This window comes from Sander vitreus, chromosome 24 (assembly GCF_031162955.1).
Source record: "Sander vitreus isolate 19-12246 chromosome 24, sanVit1, whole genome shotgun sequence".
Classification (NCBI taxonomy): Eukaryota; Metazoa; Chordata; class Actinopteri; order Perciformes; family Percidae; genus Sander; species Sander vitreus.
This window is the reverse complement of record NC_135878.1, coordinates 9,676,166-9,696,750: the sequence shown is the minus strand read 5'-3', so window position 1 is coordinate 9,696,750 and position 20,585 is coordinate 9,676,166. Positions and strand designations below refer to the sequence as shown.

The 20,585-nt window shown below is 42.0% G+C and overlaps 1 protein-coding gene and 1 pseudogene across 1 annotated transcript in view; both read right to left on the bottom strand.

Annotated features, from left to right (window-relative positions):
- The window catches only part of LOC144512999 (receptor tyrosine-protein kinase erbB-4-like), a 252,836-nt gene that overhangs the window by 171,133 nt on the left and 61,118 nt on the right, over positions 1 to 20,585 (bottom strand). The window lies entirely within an intron of this gene.
- On the bottom strand, positions 18,971 to 19,824 carry LOC144513069 (uncharacterized; annotated as a pseudogene).

Genomic DNA, 20,585 nt, shown 5'->3' with positions numbered 1-20,585 from the left:
ACTCTCCCATTTCAGAAGTGAGGATGCAAGTCCCCATTTGATTTAGTGCAAACAGTACTGCAGGAATAATACTTAATTGGTGTGCTATTTTAATTTGATTAAACCCAAAAATATAGCTCTAAAAACTAGACTTTGACATATAGGGTCCCCCTACAAGATAGCGCCACAATGCTAATAATGCAGGACCTTTGAACATTTGAATTACATTACCAAAACCTATTGATATGCAATGGACCTGGGCCTTTAGGCGCCCCTCAGGGTCTAGGGCCCCGGGCATTGTCACTTTTCCTACTTTTCCCAAGTTGGTAAACCAGCCTTGTGCAAAGAATGAAGTAAAACATTTTACATTGCCATCAATAGCAACAACAGATTTTGAAGACAAATCCCAACAACTGGGTCCGCAAAGGTCACGATGCTTTTTCTCTTTATGTACACTTGAGGTCCTCGGTCCTCTTCTTCTTCTTCTCACTCTGCTTTCCTCACTGTAAACCCCTCCCTTCCTCTCCCTGTGTAAACCGAGTGGAATAATCACCTGTTATGCTCCCTGACAAAACACCGAAGCTGGTGTAAAGCCAACACGAAGAGCGACTCACCAGAGTGTGAAATCTATCAACCAACCAATCTTAGGCAGACGCTGAGAGCGCTCCACTTGACACAGTTTGCCACGCCATTTATTGAGCCTCTGTGAACTTGTATCACGCCACTGGCAAAGTACACACATCAAAATACCCGCATGGACACACTCAGTGAGACAAAATGCTTTCTATTTGAAATCTGCATGAAATGACGTTCTAACTGTGCTGTCTGAGAAACACATCATAATTACAGTCAAAGCTAACACTTCTACACGTGTATGAGTTAATAATAATAATACTAGAAAGACGGTGTGCTGGAATAATTTGCCTTCTCCAAAGCCAAGCTAAAGACATTGAACCAAACCGACTGCCTTAACAGACTCAAATAATCTGAGTCATTCTTTTTTTTTCCTAACAACATTTCTTGTTTAGTCGAACCAACTGTATATAAAACAGAGGGGGGAAAAAAAATCTTGAGAAGCTGGAACTAGCAAATATTTGTCATTTTGATTGCTAAATGGCAATAAATGATAAATAATTAAAGGTGCGACGAGATTAAAACATGACGAAATTTCTCGCCAAGGTAAAAAGCGCTCGCGATATCAGTACACAAGTGCAGAGCAGCAGCCTGGATGACGGATGAGTCGGACTTTGGCCTCGAAATTCCCGTTCTCCAAAGTTGACTCAGAGTTAACTTTTGCAGAGCTATAGCGGAAGAAAAAAGCTGCCTGTGAAACCCAGCGTTAGAACGTTAGAGAGTACCTCTCTCTCTCTCTCTACTGTACAATGACAAATTCAAGTACAAAACAACTGGTCTCAACTGCTGTCAGAAAACGCTTAGTTACGTTGTAACCTTGGTTCTCTGAGCAAAGAGACTCTCTCTCCACCGTACATATGGAATAACTGCTAGTTATACAGGAGAGGGACCAGTCATTTGAGTTTGTGGCAAAACCTTCCAGTGCTCATTTGTCAATTTGTGTCTTTCGATTGAATAAAGGACTATTTTTCCAGTCTTATTTCTTCATTGAAGTTCTCTTTAAAACTCTTTTGGTGTTAAAATCTCTCGTCTCGTGAACCCAATCTTCTGTCGTGTCTCGTCTCGTGCGCTCGTCACACCCCTATAAATAATATTGACATATATTCAATTTGCCTTGATACAAAACAGATGAGAGCAGCAAATTCTTGCCATTTCCGCATTGGGAATCTTACAAGTGATCGTGCCAATCAATTTAAACTATGCAAGTATGATTCAGGATTATAAATTGGCTATTTGCTCTACTGATGAAACATTTCCATACAAAAATAGCACAGTGACTTGGCAAAAAGCACAGTTTGATTCCCTTATTTCATGCTCCTACTCAAGTCCCGACTTAAATAAATATGGTTGCATGCAACATCTCCTGTCTATCCACAAGAGACACTTTTTAAAAAGGTATTTATTGTGACTGAGAGGTTGGGACCTTTACAGCCCTAGTGCATCTCTGCATCAAAGACGCAATCCAACTGCATGGTAATCCTCCTGTGAATTATATAGCAAGTGAAAATGATTTGGTGCGCAGCGAAACGCCTGCACTAAATATTTACAAAAAGCTCCATAACTGATCTGAATGAGGCTTTTGAGAGTGACTTGGGAGGTAACACAATAGGAGAGGAGTGACCTTGCAAGGGGGGAGGAGAGAGAAAGGCAGCAATTATGTGGCGCGTGAATGCCTTGGTTGTTGGGGAGCAGAGGAGGATAAGACATAGGGGGAGACAGGGGAGAGAAAAAAAACAAAAAAACGAGGGAGATCATCACTCTGCAGTTTGCCTGTGGAGACGCAGGGAGAGGTGGAGGGTGGGATGGGGAAAAAAAAAAAGAGAGAGGACAGAGATTCCTCCCTTCCCTCTTTCCCTCCTTCACCAATCTCCCAGGACGGGAGATGTGAAGTTACTGCACACACACACACAGCCGAATGCCACTCCGCGGTCCGCGGCCAAGCATTTTAACTAGCAATACACAGGCCCACATATGAAGAGGCACTGCTTCCTGGCATATTAGACAGTTTATTTTTGGGCCTCTTTGACTTTCATTCAGATATTCTCAAGTGGATTTGACTCCAGAGAGTGCTGATATGATATGCTCTGTTTTCCTGTAAGGAAGTGTGCAAGGTGTGTGTGTGTGTGTGTGTGTGTGTGTGTGTGTGTGTGTGTGTGTGTGTATTTTAGGGGGCTAGGTAAAACATTTTTCACGGGTATCTGCGGGTTGTATCAAGGGATTGCATCAAGTGAGACTACTGTGACAAGTGTGTGCTGGAGTGTGTGCACACATGTGTTTGTGTGGCTTTGTTCAGCGTGTGTGTGGCTGTCAAAGATATGGACAGCCACACTTGTTCTTTTATGAGTGGACCTGCTGAAGCTCCGCTGGGATGCAGTGTCGGAGAGGAGAGGAGAGAGGATTTTTAAATGATGCAAGAAAACTCACTTTTACCTCTATATCCTTCCATCATAAAAGCATGCCTCCAAGGACTCTGGAAACACTTACCTAATTAGACCTAACATAACAATGAGTCATCATCACCATAGCAAATTATCCATCATTAAAGCACACAAACAAGCTGTCAGTGTGTCAAACAAAGAGTCAATGAATATTAGCCTGCATATTTATGCCGGTACCCTCATCAAACCATATTTCTATGAAGCAGAGGTTGATGCATTGACTGTATGAGTAAAGCTAAACCATATCAATCTCCCCCTGGTGGCTGGCTGCAGTATTGGTCATAAATCCTGCACCCTCCATGTTAACGGATGAGACATGGGCCTAAAAAAATCAAAGGGCACATCAAATAAATGTTTCCCAAAGATGGTTTCTATCAGTTCAGGTAGTTCTGATATTTGTTCTAGTGTGTATTTATTTATTTATTTATTTTTTAAGTTTGATTTTTATTATTAGTTGAAGCTATGGTAAACGGGGTGAAATGAAAGCCGCGATTGACTCGCGATTGGTCGAGCGGGTGAATGGACGGGACTTTGATACTGCGGCTCCACCGCCTTGTCACCACTGCACAGACTCTGGCTCCAAAATTAAAAGATGGCAACACCTGTATCCGGCGTATTTTGGCTTCACTTTAGTACAGTGTTAGGAAGTGGAGACGCGCCATCCATCTTTATATACAGTCTACGGTATAAAGCCCATCTACGTACGAACAATGCAACTTAAGCTTAAGCTGTAAATGCTTTGGTATTCGGCACCAGTCTATGTTATATACTTGTCCCTATACAAATAAAGGTAAAACAAGTGAAAACAAATGAGGGGATTGCATTTTTAACCATGGCAGAAAACATGGGTCACATCCAATGATTTTAGATGGCAAAACAATGTTGATAGCGCTGGCAGGAAGGCGATGAAAACCTATTTTGTAATTTAGTTTGCAGAACTTGTGTACCATAGTCACAGTGTCAAGTGAGGACACATTGATGTGGTAACATTCAATCTGGCACATTCGATTAAAAAAATCTGCACTGAAAAGACAAGTGTAACCTTTCAAGTGTAACATTAACATAACTTATTATTATTATTCATGTTGCAAAGGAAGTAAATAGATAGATAGATCCCAGAAATACTTGTGTGGGATCTCTGCCAAAAGTTTCCAAACCCCATTCCACCACTATCTCTGCACACTAAGCACCACAGGAACAACCATTCTGTCTTTTACCCCTGGAAAGTTGATTTAAGGAGTCCATGCCATATGTAATGGCACTCCAGTATGTGCCCACTCCAGCGCCGTATGTGCCCACTCCAGTCTATTGGTCAAGTCGGGGCCAAAAGTTCACCGCTGTCAGCTCTGAACTGATGGCCAACATTTTTACAACCTTTTTGCGGCCAATATGGAGAAATCATTGTGTCTTCACAACAGCAGTGGGGCGCTCATCAGCCATTCTACACATGCCCTCTCTGTCTCTCTGCCATGGGAGCCTTACATTAGTAGAGAATGAGCATAGTAAAAGATTTCCACCTCTGCATTAAACTCTTCCTCCTTTTTACTCCATTTCTCGTGTTCTCTTTCCACCGTCTCTCTCCCTCACACCTCAATTCTTTGTCCTTCGGGAGGCCAGCACTTTAATTCCACCGCTTCCCCTATTTGACTTTGAATTAATGTAACGCATGCTGAAACGGGCAAAGATAGGAAGTATATTTCCCCTGCTTTGAACCCTGCCTCTCTTGATTTTATGTGTGACTGCCGGGTGGCAGAACATGTGAGCTCGCTCCTCGACGTGTTTGATTTCGAGACATGGCTTGAAGTTGCAGAGACACGGGGGACAACTCTTATATTTTACATGGTAGCGAGGCGGTAATGCACTGTGAAAACACCACTTCTGTTTCTGTTTTTTGAAACTTCATTGAGGGTCGATACGGGCTCAAAGAGATAGAGATATATATATATAGGAATTAATTAAAGTAAAGCAATTCAAACACCATAGAAAGGTTACCAAAGTGCTGTTACAGCCTAGACTGGGTAAACCCAGCACGATCTGCCGGCGATTTGATTTCTCCCTGCAGCTCAGGCTGGAAACCTGCACATTTTTCTATCCTGTTTCCGCTACAAATCTGCGGGGACCAATCACAAACTGGCTTATTCACCTGGGGCGGTCACCTGGGGCGGCCACCGAAGCGCAGCAACCCGTTGATGCCGCTGTTGCTGCTACGTCACCCGGATCGATGGTCTGATTGGTTGAAGAACTATCCAATTGCGTACAGAGTCATTTGAACTATGCCCGTTGATCACGCCTCTTGCGCAGTACAAAATACAGAGCAGACTCACCAGACTAATGTTCAATCTTAAAAGATTGAGCTTGGTCTGGTGATAGCCAGACTAGCTACATCCTTAAAGCAGATTCACTCACACTAAGATTGCTGTCACAATGTCTTGTGCCCCACCTGACATCTTTCACCAAACATCAATATCCTACACATCAAGTCATCATGAGTAAAAAGGAAGAGGATGGTAAGCTGCTATTTCTAGATACCTGTGTTCATGAAGATTGATGGGAGCATAATGGCCACTGTGTACAGACGGGAAGTGCAGCATGTCTGAGGGGTACTAAGGGCTAACTGGTACAAGGAGTGGATGATGAGAATTCCAAGCCAAGATCTAGACCCTCAACAGGGACCATCCAAAGTGGGACTCCCTAACGTGGCTGGGCTGTCAGAACATGTAGCAGAGTCTTCAAGTCTCAGGAGCTCAGTTCTTACCACACACCATTTAACACCTTAAGATCTCTGCTGGTACACTCTGAAGACAGGGCTCCCTGAGAAAGATTGGAGTGATATATGAGGTCACATGTGACAACTGTGGGGACTGAATGAAACACCAGAAACAGAGAACATCAGGTGTCCGTCAACAGCAGAGCACGAACAGTCACAACATCAACTGGGAAAAAGTCAAAGTCATCCACTAAGAGTCAAAGAGGCCTTGTGATAAGAACTAAACCACCTCCATGACAACTGGGAAAGCTCCATAACGCCCATGGGATGTGGCTAAAAAGAGAAAACCAACAGATGCATCAAAATGCTTGAAAGGAAAAAGAAAGTGAATATTCTTTGGCAGATGATTTAAGTGTTGGTAAAATACTCTTAAAGCCATAATTTTCTTAAAAGGTGAATCCATTAAAAGATCAATTCATTACAGTCCAAAGCAGGGGTGTCAAACGGTGTTTGGTGTTTTAAGCCCCCAATGTTGTCTTCCAGGCAGCGCTGCCTGGAAGGCACTAGGATTAGGAAATGGTTAAGGTTAGGTGCCTTGAAGTCGACGTTGAGGGCTTAAAACACCATCGAGCGTGTCAAACATATGGCCCGTGGGCCAGAACCGGCCCACCTAAGGGTCCAATCAGGCCCACTGGATGACTTTGCAAAGTATGTAAATTGCAGGGGAGTAATTCATTTCGATTCCAAATTTACCACTTTGATCTCAGAAAATATCGGAGTTATTTTTCTCGGATTATTACCCCTCTCTCCCGGGTCCTTAACATTATTTTTTGGCCTTAGAATGCTGTCGTAGCAGAAGCAACTTGCGTTTGCCAACATCAAGCTGACAAGTAACTCTGTGGCAGATAAAGTTTCTGATCCTTCTGGTTGACTGGTCTGGCCCACTTGAGATCAAATTAGGGGTGGCCCATGAACTAAAATGAGTTTGACACCCCTGGTCCAAAGGTTTGGTCTTCCCACCATTGAGTCCAGCATCATGAAGCCACCACATTATCGCAGCATGCTTATCAAAATATCGCATAGAGAGGGCTGGGCAAAATGTCCAATAAAAGCAGCTTCTCGAAAGATATCTCCATCTCACACCAAAGTACAAAGATCGAACTTTCAACCCCAAGTCCATCATCAGCTTCACTGGGAAGAGCAGAAGCGTGTACAAATGCAATCTCGCCGTTCTGAGCTACACCTGAAGGATGCACTTGGAATCAATGTCATCCTTTCTCAGCTGCATCCTCTGTCTGCTCCTCTGAACTGTTTGTGAAGCATTGAAGTTCACTCTGGGATTTGAGGTTTGGAGGGAAGCGGTCTGGAATATTTGTGTTCACATTTAAAAAAAGCAGGGTTACTATTGGATTTACTGGTTTGAAATAACAATTCCAACGACCTTTGCAGTTCAATCTGTATTACGATGGGCCTTTAAACTGTCTCCCACAGAGAGAGATTAAGCGAGACGGATATAAAGTTCCAAAGAAATCAAATGTACCTTCCCCATTCGATAATTTCACTGTCACACTGCAAGAGTGTCATTTCTAGTCTGGAAATAAAATAGCATAAGTGTTTGAGTTTGAACATGAATGAACTCTGCAAAGGCATCATTACATTTTCATCTGCATGCCAGATTACAGTCTTGTTCACCATAAATTATGTATTATTTTTTAACAATGCAACTACAGTACTATAGAACTCCCTTGTGTTATTAGGAAGATACCTCAGGTAGAAAACTTGAATGGATGACCACTGTCAGTGCTAATTGAGGTTATGAGGTTATCACATGAAATATTAATAGGCCTGGATTTAGTCTTAGAAATAAAGTGTCTAGAGACATGCTAGCGGCTCTGCGAGGCTGTACTTGCTGAATGCTAACATCGGCATTCTAATAGTGCCGATGCTAACATGCTGTAAAGATTTTAGCGAGTCGAATGTCGACCATGTTCGCCATCTTGGTTTCGCGTGTTGGCATGCTGTCATTACAAAGTACAGCTGAAGCTGAAGGGAATGTCATTCGTTTTGTAGGTAAGTACTGGACAAATAAAAACATGAATGTTTATACCAAATTTGGCCATCCATCCAATAATTGTTGGACATTTCACTCAAAACCACAAATGTGAACCTCATGGTGGCACTAGAGGAAAGTCAGGAGATCACCAAAGTCTAAAGCAGAGATCTTCAACAGGGGGTCCGCAGCACCTAGGGGGGTCCTCAGAGTCACTGCATGGGGGCCGCCAAATTATTGTTTATTACTTTTTTGAATGCGTTTTTCCCCTAAAATGTAAATATATCTGAAAATATACATTAACATAAATCCAACATATATGAAAACATAGATCAAACTATTCGTAAAAAATCAACAACTAGCCACTACAGTATAGCCATCCACATATACAATTAAGCTTCTTTTTTTTATTATTATTATTTATTTATTTATTTATTTATTTATTTATTTATTTAGGACAGTGCACATTAATGAACAATCTAACATTTCTGTACAGACTGTAAATGAGTCAGGTTATAGCATAAATGCTAATTTTCACCTGTAGTCCCGAGGCAGGAAGACAAAAACATACAAGCTTAATGTGCCTTTCACATGTGCAGTATTGTTTGACATGAAAACATGATATATGAATGTGTAAATAATTATTATTTAAATAGTTTATCAATGTAGGGCACCATAAAAAGATATTGTGTTTATGCTTTAGGCCCCCCTACACGCTATTGTAGGCCCAATTTACTATGCAACTCGGTTTTATAAAATATATGTAGTAGGGGTCCCTGTTCGTCTCTCTTTCAGGTTAGGGGTCCTTGGCCTAAAAAAAACGTTGAAGACCCCTGGTCTAAAGCACTCATCCTCAGAGGACCATGCACAAAATGGCAGGACAATCCATTTGTCAAGTGTAGAGCTATTTTAGTCTAGATCAAAATCCCTAAAGCCAAAAAAATGTGTAATCTGAACACCTTTTGCAGTGTGTAGTGCAGAGGGAGTTAGGATCTACACTTTATAGAGCCCAAAAGGTGAAAAGAAAGCACAATGTGCACATCAATTCAGAAGGAAATACAGAAGTCACTCAAGCGTGAGGAATACTTGTCTGCCACAAACTCAATGCTGTTGCATTTTCAGTAGTGATTTTCAAAGCGTAGTGGTAAAGTCAGCATATGAATTAAATATTCTCTTCAGCTATTCTTTCAGTTTCAACTACATAAGCATGCTGTTGTTACCAGAACAGAACATGTTAGCTTGGCCTGGTTTAAACTCTCTTCTTGACATTTTAAATTGTGAGTAATGAACATCAGATAAATTTATCATACGGTAAGATTTTAAATGGAATCTTACCCTCCTTAAGCTTTCATTTGGTGATTTTACAAGTTCAAAAGCTCAGTGTGAGAGTAAAGAATCTGACTGAGAATTTGACTTTGACAGCGACTTAGAGCCTCATTAACTCCACAAATGGTGCAGTGAACATCCACCTCTCAAAAGAAATATGTAAAAGTCTGTTTCCACCGAGGACTTGCTTGTGGCTATGGTCTTTACTGTTGTAGAGAACAGGCCAAGTCCAATGAACCTCAAATCAAAAATAGATCGCAGAGCAGCAAATGGGTTTAATAGTGTATTGATGGCAGCCTTTGTGTAACCCGGACCACAGTGACTCCACTTTGACGGCGACATCAGGAGGGCCAGCCAAGGCTACCACTTAATGCCGCGTAGCTAATCACCTCAAAAATCGACCACGGAGCGGCTGTGTGTGTATGTGCACGTGTGAGCTTATGTGCGCAAATGCAAACATCTCTTGAGACAAATTGCTTAAATGTCTTAGCAAGGTTTAAATGTCTGGCAGGTATTCATTAATTGCTGATGGAAACACAGGGAGGGTGGGGGTCAGTTCATTTTCCCGCTCTTATCTGCCCGGCACAGAAAGGTACTCGCAATTGTCATGTAAAGTGTATGTTTCTGACTGGCACGCTATCAGCGCATTTCAGGAATGACTGCTGTTTGAGAAATGTTTGGCAGGCAAAAACGTTCACAGAGGGAACACGTTCTTTTGGGACAATTAGCAGGTTTGTCACTAATCTGTCACGATTTTTGACAGCTGATGTTTTGGGTTTTTTCCCCACTGTGCTACATCAAAATGAATGAAAAAGACCAGAGGTGAAAGGAGTAGTCGATACTTAAGTAAAAGTACCAGTGCAACAATGTAACAATACTGCATTACGAATAAATGTCATTCAAAATCCCACTTAAGTAAAAGTTCAAAAGTCTTAAAGTATCAAAAGTTAAAGTACTCATTCTGTAGAAAAATGGCCCCTAAGAGACGTGTCCCTTCCAGTGGGTCACATTCATAAAACATAAATACTGTATGGATCGTTGAAATTTGTATTCACTGTTTTGGACTTTTCCTCTCATTTTTGCAGGGGGGGGTGTCACAAGCCAAAACTGTTGTTAATTGCATGTTTAACTTTTTTTCTGCCAAATTTCAATGAAAAAGTAACAGAAATGTGAAAGAGTATAGGTATACAGTACTAGCATTGCATAAAATGCAAATACTCTAGTAGAGTAAAAGTACCTCAAAACTGCATTTAAGTACAGTATTGCAGTAAAAGTCCTTAGTTACTTACCACCAAAAAAATAAAAAATTCTATGTTTTGGATGTAGTTTCAGTAGATTTTGGAAAAATAAAAAAGTAAGTAAATATATATTCTTAAGGAAATTCAGAACAACCTATCAACAATGCTAATGCACCAAAATCTGCAAATAAATATTTAAGCATGCAAGATGACTGTGTGCGGTCAACAAATCGGCCACTATTACAGCCTCTCCCCGTCTATTTCCCCTCTTTATCTCTCACTCAGCATATAATGATTACATTTGCATTCCAATCAACTGCACAAGACCGTAACCACAATGAATAACCCATAGACTTTCATGAATTATGGCATTCCCCATATGATGCGCATACATAATTAGGAGGAATCACGATAAATAAGCCATACATTACTCTTGACATGCAGCGACCCTTCTGCAACCACAGTGGGGAGGGAGGAGAGATGGGATACGTGGCTTACCTAGAGGACAGGAGGGAGAGAAAAAGAGGGATCATCATGTCAGTGTCATAGTATTCATAATTAATATCCCCTCAAGCGTGAAGCTCGCAGACGGTGATGCAGCATGAGGTGTAAATTGCAGTGTAGAAATCACATTTGTTTGCAACTATTTTGCTCATTTTCTCCACGTGTTGCAAAAAGCAACTCAAATCAAATCACAGGACTACTTGCTGCAGTGTTTTTTTGGACATTGGGATGACAGAAGAGGAAACAAAAAACCTTGAAGTTGGCTGTAGTTTTTGGACAGAGCATAACACGATGCAGTCATCCCGTGCTAAATAACATCATTTATTGAAAAAGGAGTTTCCTTTTGACAGTCCCCTCCTGTCACTCGGCTGATTTGTTTCGGTAAAAGCAATTTTCTTCCAAAAAATAAAAATATATCTGTTAGTTTACAGATACAGCGCAGGGTACAGATATAGCAGGATCACCATCACAGCTATGCTCACACACACACACATACACGGTCTCAAAGCTCTGGATTTCAGCAGCAAAAATAGGCCAGTAAAGTAAATAAGCCACTCTGATCTTTATTTCAAAGGAAGACATATGATGTGATGAGGGGAAGAAGGATAAAATGAGCGAGACAGGAACAGAGAGGGTGTGTGTGTGTGTGTGTGTGTGTGTGTGTGTGTGTGTGTGTGTGTGTGTGGAAGGACACCGCAGGAGCAGGGCAGCCTCAGGGTTTTTCCATGCAGCCATTGATTTCTCATTAGTAAATTCAGGCCTCGATTTCATCAACCTGGACAAAGAAAGACAGCTAACGAAGGCATGGCAGGTACTTTGGTCTTATTTCCCGCCAGAGGACAACTTTCAAATCTCCTTTAGCTGGTGATTAGGCAGGGAAGAGGATCTGGATTCAGTCATGGAGCCTTTCGCCTGCCCTTGGAATGAAACCCACTGCAAGGCTTTGACCAGCAAGTCTCTGCCCAATTAGCCAGTCCCACAAAAACAGGATTTCCTGGAGCATAGTTTTTTGGAGAGATTGATGCTTCATTAGGTAATGCTATTGAGCATTGTTCCTACATCTAAAAAGGCACTTGAGAAGGGATCGTGGCCAGCTCAAAAGGACTTACAAAAACACTGGGTATTATGGCGCTTTTCCATTACGTGGTACCTGCTCGACTCGCCTTTACTCGCCTTTTTTGGTCTTCCATTACGAAAAAAAGTCCCTGGTACCTGCTAACAAGTACTTTTTTTTAGTACCACCTCCTCCTCCAAGCAAGCTGAGCCGATACCAAAAGGTGACGTGAAAGCGACAGAGGGGGGTGTCCTGAACAAACCCGCCATTTTTAAATAGTTTAGCCAGCTGTGTTTATTTTTGCTGCCTCCAGCTTCATTTTCATTCAAACAAACAAAATGTGTCTTCTGGCTGTGGCAACAACAACACACCTTCCACGTTCTGTGTGTGTGGCGCGTTAGGTCACGGCAGTTTACTGCGGCGCCGCTATGACGACCAGCCACGCTGAGGCGGTACTAAAATCTGCAGTGGAAAACGGACGCACAGTGAGGCGAGTAGAGTCGAGGCGAGTCAAGCAGGTACCATGTAATGAAAAAACTCCATTAGACATATCCCATTTACCTGATCCTACTACTAAAAAGTAGAGAAAATGCCAGTCAGATGGTGCTTTTCATTGTCCAGTCAGATGTAATGATTTCAGAGCAGGCACGGCTCTCAGGTTAGGCAGTAATGTGCACCGAATGGTTGGTTAGGTGCATCTTTTTCAGCAAATTGGACAGGATAACTCTAGATTTAAGCATGTACGGTTAGTCAGGCTCATTCATTTCAGAAAATATACAGAACCCTCATTAGATGGCACTGTGTACTCTGCAGCCACTGAGTGGAGGATTTGCTGCAAAGTACTTTTTTTTTTTTTAGTGTTCACTTTATGAGAATAAAGATTGGTTTTATCTGTCAAATTTCATATGTAGGGAGAAAAACTACAGGATTTGTTGAAAAGAATATTGCGTTTTATTGCTGTTGGAATCAGACGAGAGGCATTGCTTCTGATGTATCAGCAAGAAGATCAGGTGGATTGTTGCTGGATAGGTTTTCATATCTGTAACATCAGTGTGCTGGACGGCAACAAAAGAGGGAGTGTGAGAGTGAGAGAGAAAACAAGAGAGAGGGAGATGTGTGGCTTCTTTTTTTTCACAGCCAGATAACAGAGAGATGAAAGAGGTCGCTATTGATCTTATCAAAATATAGAGGTTCCATCTCTGGCGTTATTTTACTAGGCACAGATGCAAAAGTAGACAGAGATACACTCTTAGCATTTATTACTAGATAGCGTACAGATGGAGCTGCTATTGATACAAACACACACATGCAATCACACACACCTGCTGTTGCTACCTCTAATTAACTCAGATTTCCAAACTAAATAACTGCGGAAGCACGAATAGCCACATCTGGGAGCGGTGCACTCAGCATCAATCTGAGACAGCCGGCTTGAGAATTATAGGGGGGGAGGACACAGCGGGGAGTGGGCGACGGAGCAGACACGTGGCGGCAAAATAGAGACACTCCTGAGATGTGGATTCTGGATGGTAGACACAGGATTAAAATTATCTTCATCCAGTGTGGAAAAAGTTAGCACCACAAATTGGATAGAAACTTCCTCACGTCTAGGCTTATCTCTCAAAAAATGAGTGCTAAGTGGTTAAAGATAATTCAAATTGGGTTTTTATTTACGTCGTCATTTCTATTGGTTATGGTAACACTGTACTCTCTAGGGCTGCGCAAGATAGTTTTTTTTGTTATTTATTTATTTTTATTTTTTAAATCGTCATCGCGATATCAACTGGTGCAACAAACACATCGGAAAGGCTGCGACATATCGCGAAAGACACTCAGGGCCCTGTTTTAACGATCTAAGCGCCCGGCGTGAAGCGCTTGGCGCATCTGCGTTTAGGGCGTGTCCAAATCCACTTTTGGTAGTTTAACGGCCGAAAAAAGGGTCCGTGTGCCGGGCGCGTGGTTCAAAAGGGTTGTACTTAGTGTACTTCATTAATTCATAGGTGTGTTTTGGGCGTAACGTGCAATAAACCAATCAGAGTGTCATCTCCCATTCCCTTTAAAAGCCAGGCGTGTTTGTACCTTGGCGGATTACTATTATGATTATGATTAGCTAAGCAGGAAGGAGAGATTTTCAGGAGAAGAAACTGGTGGCGAGCAGATCATATCATACTATTTCACATTGTGATATTTTTATTTGTAATCTTTTGCATGTTTGTGTGCTGTGTGTGTAACAAGCATAGTGCGCGTGCGCTGTGCACGAGCCTGGGTACATTTTACTAATTTGCTGTTAAAATAACAACGAAATGCTGCGTCATTGACTTTAGACCAGGTTTTTGTTGGTCAATGGCGCGATCACTTTCCCCTGCCTAAAGATAGCAATATGGCAAGAATGCACCTGAACGCACCTCCCTGTAAGACCAGCACGCCCATGGGCGCACAGATGGGCGCAGGTGCATTTGCTATTTAAACGATTTGGGCGCTGGACGGGAAATTGACAACTGCGTCGGTCTTACACTAACAAAGACAATGGCGTCGGGCTTTGCGCTGCGCCGGGTGCTAGATAAGGCCCTGAGAGATTTTGTGTGTTAGTTGAAAGAAAATATCCGTCATTTTTTTTTTAGTGGTGCCTTTTATATTTTATTTTATATTCAATTCCATGTTCAAATCAAGAAAGTCGGAAATGATTTCCTTTCATTTGTTTTAAAATTCAACGAGCAATTCGTTGTATTTTAGCAGAATAGTGAAAGCAGCGGAAATGCAGAACGGAGTACACTTTAATGTCTGTTTACTTATCGCAAGTAATATCTTTATCGCGACATTAAACAACATTATCGCCTGTCGCCTATTTTCCTTATATCGTGCAGCCCTAGTACTCACAACAGGAATTGCTAAGACTGGGGACCAGACAATTCATTTTATATCTTTATAAGCTTTATAGACCAGAAATAGAAATAACTTGATCTTTATCTTATTTACTAACACATTGACATTTACGCCGTTGACATTAACTGCAGACAATCGCATGGCTCATTACTAATCGGAAAAAAACTTTCATAAATAATTCACAAGATATTAATTCATCCATTGGTTGCAATGTAGCAAAAGTATACATAGAAAATGATAAAGTGGTACCAGATCATGGTTGTAAAAGGTGAAAGTAAAGACTTTCAGAGAATAATATTACCTGACTGACAGTAGGGAAGTAGCAGTAGGGGAACTGAACCTTGATCATCTGTAAATAAATCATGTGCCAGTCCAGCACGCTCAAGGCAACACTGATACTTTCCACCACATTATTTCAATGCAAACTTCTAATCTTGTGTCTCTCAGACAACAACCGCCTCAGCTGTTGATGCAGGGTGGAGGAGAAACAGCAGGCAGAATCCGTCCTGTGATCAAAAGACTCCATTTTATCTTCTTCTCTTTCCACCAACACACACAAAGCTCACGCTGCACGGGCGTGACTGCGCACCGAGGCAGTGGATGAAGAGGAGAGCCGCAGGGGTGTGTGTGACTCTGTGTGTGTGTGTGTGTGTGTGTGTGTGTGTGTGTGTGTGTGTGTGTGTGAGTGAGTGTGTGTGTGTGTGTGTTGAGGGATGTGGGGGGGTGATGCGATGCATCGATCTTCATCAACCGGGGATTAGTGGGCGTAAGCACTGGAAGCACTAACTAGTGTCATGATGGAAAAAAGTGTTATTTATGTTTCCATAAAGTACATTATTAATGAAAATATCTGTTTTGTTTTTTATTGACAGACTGTGAGCAGTCAGTTACTTCCTCCTGACAACATCCAGAAACAAAATGTGCCCTTTTCTCTTTTCTGGATTGATTTCCCACAGAATACTAACTCACACGCACTTGAAAGGGGGGGGGTAAAGAGTGAGCTTCACCTCACCAAGTGTCATGCAGCTGAAAGTTTACCTCAGTCAGAGAATAGCTGGCGAGGCACAGTCATAAAATAAAAATGATGTTGTCTACAGAACCCACAGTGTTTGTTTTTCTCAAATTTAGAGGCAGCTCTGGTGTGAATAAGAAGGTAATGTGTACCCCAGACTGGGATACTGAAGAAAAATAACATACTAGCTATCATTCTTTCATCAGTTATCAAATTGCCTATACCTCACCACTGAAAAATAAGCTTTAGTTCCTGTAGCAGTCTGACAGCAGATGTTCAATTTGCTATTTTAGGAGTGTTTTTCTTCAGAATATCTATATTTCTTTTGATGCCTTAAGAAAGGCTTCTAGCATCAACTTCATGTGTGTACAGACATGATGCAACCCTCCCCGAAAAACTTTTTCGCCCTCTCGACAAATACTGTAATTTGTGGACGTCTGTTAAAAGATTCCACGATTCATAAATAATAATAATTTGCCTCAATTGTCTATACTAAATATATAAAAAGTATTCCACAGTAAAAGTACATATTGCTTGTAGTCTATACACAACAACACGCACATGCTGTTGTCTCTCTTTTTTGATTTTGATTCTCTCTCTCTCTCTCTCACACTCACTCACTCACTCACAAAGGAAATCAAGGACACACCCTTGCTGTACAAACCTCCCAAGAGGAGCTGTGAATTTCAAAACATTGTGTATGTTAGCGTATAGTTAGTAGACGTTTGTGTAAAGGGGAAGCAACATCCGTCACCCAGCGCCGGAGGAGAAATGCCCTCCAAGCATAATTGCTATGGATCTCCCCGCTGCATAAACGGCGTTATCACAGTTTGTCTAATTGTGAAAGCTGTGATCAGCATAAAGAAAGGGTGAGCCTGTGTGTGTGTGTGTGTGTGTGTGTGTGTGTGTGTGTGTGTGTGTGTGTGTGTGTGCAGGGGTGGGCAAAGCTGTTCTCCCTCTCCTTCCCATCATCTGGCTCTCTTTATCATCATAAAAGTAATTAGCATAAAGGTTGGATTTGTGTAAACAGAGAAAGTGGGCTTGGATAAGGTTCCACATGGATGAGGCCACCTCGACACAGGCCCAACTGAACAAGTTTGCTTGACGCCGCCTTCGGTGTGTGCAGGCAAGCGTGACAAAGACAGGAAGCCAATGGACCTGAAACATTTGTTTGTGCAGTAAAGGCCAGGCATTTCCACAAACAAAAGCTCTACAAGTGCATGTAACATGAGACTCAATACCATTTCCAAGATGCATCATTCTCCATGTTTTATAAAAATCGGACCAGAAGAGCAGCAGGAATGCTTTGGACAGTTTTATTTAGAGTGCCCTCTTTATGATAAACTATGTACACTATGTGGCCGAAAGTATGTGAACACCCCCTGTCCACATATGTCTGTGTACTTTTCATGATTTGGGTGAGGCTACGTATAGGTTCCAGTTAAGGCAAATCTCCATGCTACAGCAGATATACAATGATATTCTAGGCAACAATGTGCTGCCAACTCTGTGGCAACTGTTTCAACATGACAATGCCCAAAAAGTCTTTCAAATGAAATATGTAACTATGACGCCAAAGGTTTTTATTTCCAAAACAGCGCTTGTATAAATTGGCGATAGAGTTATATAACCTTAAAGCTACATTGTGTAAGAATTTCTCCCATCTAGCGGTGACATTGTATATGACAACTGAATATTACTTTCTAGCCCTTCCTCCTACGGTGGCTGAACCCGAAATTAGCTCTCTCCATCGTTTACACGCAGGTGTTCTAGCCACTCCAATGTTAACTTTTGTCTTGTTGTCGTTTTAATTCTCTTTTTCGCTTCCCTGGTAAGTAATCTCCCCCTTGTATTCGTCACGGTGCCAATAGGTGTAAGAGGGCGAAATGCAGGAGGTACGTCCCTCTTTTGCTAATGTTTTTAAAGATGGAGGCGCTACATGGCGGCCGTCATTCGAGCGACTCGCCCATATGTATTCTGAATGATTCGGAAAGTCAGATTCTACGCTTACGAGAATACTTTGATTAGTTGGTGGAAGTAATTACACATGAATGAGTACATATTTGTGAAAGAACAAAAGGGGTTTTTGCTAAGAATCAACTCAAAGAATTACACAATGTAGGTTTAAGCAGAAATGCACATACTGTAGATGTAAAATAAAAAAAAATAAAAAACACCCCACTTCACACACGCACACCTTCCACCTAACACCATAAAGGGGAGATGTCAGTTTTAACAAAACCTTTCAACACTGAACAAGACGTGTCATTTCACTTTTCCCACTGCTTCGGCAATAAAAAGCTCTCTAAATTTCAGCAAACACGCACCAGAGACTTTCCACAAAATCTAACACACACACCGGATTTATATGATTTCCAGCAGGGATGCCCACTGGTGAAGGAAAGTAATTACCTATTCATCCCACTTCCTTATTCAACTTTTCATTGTGCTTCACACAGTCTACTTTATTCTGTCTGGAGACCCAACAGGCAGACCTCTCTTGACTTGACTGCTCATTTTATCTGGGATAGCGTGGCGGCACGAAGCTTTAACTGCCTTGCGGTTAAAAAAAAAGTGGAGCTATTTAAAAAAATCCCCTGCCGGGGCTTTCCTTCCTTTACCTTGCACATCAGTGGGATTCTCGCAATTCCAGACCAATCAGCTTTGAGAAGCTACTTGCAGCTACAGGCGTAATTTAGCCGTGTGTGACAGCCGCAACATGTTCGTTTTAAAACAACAAAAGAGACAGAGGGCATTTAAGTCCTGTCCACACCGGAGGGGAAAACAATTCATCACTCATTTAGACTAACATATTCTTCATGGCACAGCCATGTTTCGGTAAGACAGAAAAGATCAATTTGATTATCTGATATCAAATTGTTTACTAGTACTGCTTTAGAAGACAGAGATCTAATATTTAATAGTCCACGTCTAATTTTCCTACTCTGTTCGATCATTGCAGTGGTAGCTTTAATTCCAATTAGGTTCTTAAGTATAGCTCCTCTCTTGTTTACCTTTGATTTAACTGATCTGAGTCGGGGGACAGACACCGTGGTTATTAGACCATGAGTGGGCGACTGCTCCAATGGAAGCACAGCGAAGCGCGTAGCACTGCACCTCTGATTACTGATTTCAACCTTGGGTTGTCATGGTTTATGACCGATAATAGACTCGGTCAGATTTCTTGCGGCTCCGTCCAAAGTGGGATGAATGCCGTCTCTCCTAATCAGACCAGCAGAACGCCCTCCAGTTACCTACGTAGCCCACATCATTAGCTGGGCACCACCCCGACAACCAGCGGTGGAAGGATGACACGCGGCTGTACATGTCATTGCTGATCAGGTTTGGCAGGGGTCCAGAAAATTCGACATTGTCTTTGCATATGCACAAAGTGACTTAACATTAATTTTAGTGATCGCCAATTTGCGTAATCGGGTATCATTACCACCTACCTGAAGTATGATCTTACTGTATTTACAGTTATCTTTAGCCAGCAGCTTTAGATAGGAGTCCACATCGCCCGCTCTGGCCCCACACACACGACCGTGGCCGCTGGAGCCACCAACGCCATGTTCCGCAGTGTAGAGCTCCCAATAACCAGAGTTGGCTTCTCAGCGGGTGTGTCACAGAGTGGGGAGAAACTGTTAGAAAGGCTGTTGGTGGTTAGCCATAGGCTCCGGTTTAGAGCGACCGCCGCCATGTGGCCTCCCCGGTTTAGAGCTAGCGCTACGCTTCCTTCGGACAGTCACCCACTCGCCCGGCTGCTAACAGAAGCTACAGTATGTTGGCCTGCACCAGCCTGCACCAGCTGGCTAGCTACGGAAGCATACGATTTTGATTCCACGGTGCGGAGCCGTGCCTCAAACTCACTAAGCCTCGCCTCCAGAGCAGCGAATAAACTACATTTACTGCATGTAACTTTGCTAAAGGAGGCAGAGGAATAGCTAAACATTTGACACACCGAGGAAGGGAGAGCAGGAGAGGTAGAGGAATTAGCCATTGCTAATGGCTAAGCAAAAGTAGCTAACGGCGTTTTAACAATTGTGAGATCAGCGAGGCAGTCGCTGTAAGCGAAGAGAACTATAAGTGCTTGAGTGTATATATATATATATATATATATATATATATATATATATATATATATATACACACATATACATGGATGTATGTATGTGTGTGTGTGTGTGTGTGTGTGTGTGTGTGTGTGTGTGTGTGTGTGTGTGTATATATATATATATATATATATATATATATATATATATATATATATATATATATATATATATACACATACATACACCCACAGACCCCCGCTTCATTTGTGTCCCCCAAAGGCCCATTCTCAGCCAGGAAAAAACCTGACATAGCCACCATTAGCTTACTAAGAGCTAACTTGTCCTCTCTGGTAAACATAAGTTCCTAAAATAATCATTTGACATCCTTATGTTTTTTAGCTAGCTGGAGGCATTTTGTTAGCATTTTAGCCCTTGGTTGCATATTGTGGCTCTGATTGTCGTCCCCTCCGGTGGGCGTGGCGTTCAGAGTATGACGTGTTGCGCTCTGTCTCTATGGCGGATGTGATAGACAAGATGGTTCATCCAATCACCTGCCAGGTATTTGTTGAAAGTGCCCGCACTTTTTCAAACAGTTTCCAACGACGGCTTCTCAGATGGTTCTGTGTTAACAAATCTTCTGATGCGTCAGGTAAGGTCTTTCAGACGGGAGGTATAAAGACGGTGCTGTTCATTTCTTGACAAATTA